This window comes from Rattus norvegicus, chromosome 4 (genome assembly GCF_021556685.1).
Source record: "Rattus norvegicus strain SHRSP/BbbUtx chromosome 4, alternate assembly SHRSP_T2T, whole genome shotgun sequence".
Classification (NCBI taxonomy): Eukaryota; Metazoa; Chordata; class Mammalia; order Rodentia; family Muridae; genus Rattus; species Rattus norvegicus.
Window position 1 is genome coordinate 93277723 of NC_141537.1, and position 2648 is coordinate 93280370.

The following is a 2648-nucleotide window of genomic DNA, read 5'->3' on the forward strand; positions in this document are numbered from 1 at the left end:
AGTCTCTACCTGAGGCCCTGAGCACCATCAAGACTGCCAAATGACTGGAAGTTGACAGTTAGATTTCTATCTTCAGGAAAAAAACATGAAAGCATAAGCCTAAGAGTTCTACTGGAGGAAAACACGTCTGTGACATGGTAGAATTGCTCAAATTTATCTTGCAAACATGATAAATGGCACTAAAGTACAGTTCACTCCGGTGTCTCCAAATGCCTCCTGTTATGGCTTCCTGTGGTTCACAAGATTCATGACCATAAAGCTTAATTTTATTATTCTTGTTTTTATTTTCCCCCTTTTATAGGAACAAGACCTCTCCTGATTCTGACTGTTAGCAAAGGCAGATTGTATCAACTGTGATTGTTGGCTTGGTCTTAAGTTACAATAGCCATTTGATGAACAACTGTCCCTTACATGACTCTTATTCCACATGGAGGAAATGGTCTACCTTAAGGCACTATAAGGTTTATTATCCACTATATGTGAAACCATCTACAGTTTAGTGGGAAGTGGCCCAAGTCTTGATTACCTAAATTGGGAAGCTTTGGGGCCATGTCCTTGAACCGGAGGGATACAAAAGTCAAAAAGAATAATGAGAACTCACATTTGAAATCCATCTTATAATCAATACTAATGGGGACAAGCCTTTTTGCACACCTCTACAAAAATAATGGCATTTCAATAGCCTAAATCCACAACAAAGCCTACCCAAATTGTTTTCCTCAATTCAGTCTCCTCACCTGTGTTTCCCATGATGTGAACGTAAAGCTCTTCAAAAATATCACCATTTTTTCTAGTATGCAAACACAACTATTTCCTTGGAAACCATTGCTCTTCTATAAGGCTTGGAGACTATAGAACTCACTATTTTCACCCCAAAGACTTTCCATATAAACACATTTGTTTCTGGGGCCACCTACAGGACACTGCTTAAAGAACTCTAGATTCTTTTTGTGCGTGATATTGAAATTTCCTTTCAGGATTTAGAGATGGTAAGATTGATGTCCCGCTGTATACTCCTTCTCACGCTTACTTTTAAATTATATCAAAGAAAAAAATTTTAATTGCTAAACACCTCATCAACTTCAAGTCTTTCCTAAAACCTCCTTGACAGATTCTCTTTATAAAGAAAAGGGAGATCTACCTGACATTACTAAGTATAGAATCTTAAATGCTGAAAACCAACGTTAAAATGAATATCACTGGGTCGAAACATATGTGATTTTTATTTATACATGAAATCTTACCATTTAAATGAACAATCACACCCTGTTTTTGTACTACTATACACACACAGGACACTAGTGTTGTTATCAAACTCAAGAGTAAATTTTGATCCTCTGATACATAAATGTGGCACAAGCAGGATATAAAATGCTTAGGAAAGCATGTTGCTTTTGCATTAATAAAACACAAAAGTTAAACAAAATTAATAAAATTAAAGGAGATGGTTAATGTAACTCAAATCTACATTCTAAGATGTATCAAGGTCAAAACTAGCTCATCTCTTTGGATCTGTGAGGAACTGGCTATAGGGAATAACTTGGCTCCAGAAGATAAAGTTTATGCTTTTGATTCTAGATTGTGATTTCGGCACTTATATTATAAATTTAAAATGTATTTACTAAAATAAACTGGAAACAACCATTTGCAGGTTGTTTGTAGCACTAAGGTTTCTAACAAGGTGCAGGCCAATACTTATACTTAAAATGGAGACTTCTCTCCAACCAATTGACTATGAAGAGAGACTCTTGTTCAGTTTTAGGCAGGGTAACTGCCCTTCAATAATAATGAAAAAACTATAAAATACAGGCTATTACCTTATGTATCTCAAAGAAATTTCAGGGAGTGCAGTAGGAAATTGTGGTAGGAGGGTGAGAAGTTGGGTACAGGAGAAGTTTCAGAGACTAACACATAAAAGAAAGTGGTAACAATGGAAAGTCAAACAAACAAACAAAAAAAAAACAAAACAAAAAAATCCCTTCCTATCTTGCTTTGCTTCTGACATGGGGAAGACAGAGCCTCCATAGAAAATCTTGTAATAATGAAGGATCAAAAACAGAACCATAGCCCAGCTCTGTGCTATATCCATGCTCAGCTATTTCAATCTTTAAAAAATAATCTCAGGCAGGAGAGATGGCTCGCACGTTAAGAGCACTGTCTGTTCTTCCACAGGTCCTGAGTTCAATTCCCAGCAACCACATGGTAGCTCACAACCATCTGTAATGGCATCCGATGCCCTCTTTTGTGTGTCTAAAAACAGTGACAGTGTATTCACATACATTAAAAAAAATCTAAAACATAATCTCTGCCTACAACTATCTACTTACATTATGGTGGTAATAAAGAGTCTGGGAAACTCCAGTCAAACTCTCAGAACTCAGTCTATCACAATCCTTTTTTTGAATTATCTTCATTAACTAGTCACAGATCAAATAAACTGGCTTCATTAAAAATGTACAGTCTGAGAACTTTTTACTGAATTTTGGTTTTCTGTTACATTTTATTTTTATACTACTTATTATATATATATATACATATATATATTTCCTTTGAAATTATCATAGATGTATACAATGTATTGTGCTTATAAACTCCCAATATTCCATTCCTCCAAGTCTCCTCAGTTTCACCAGCACATCGCCCTCACA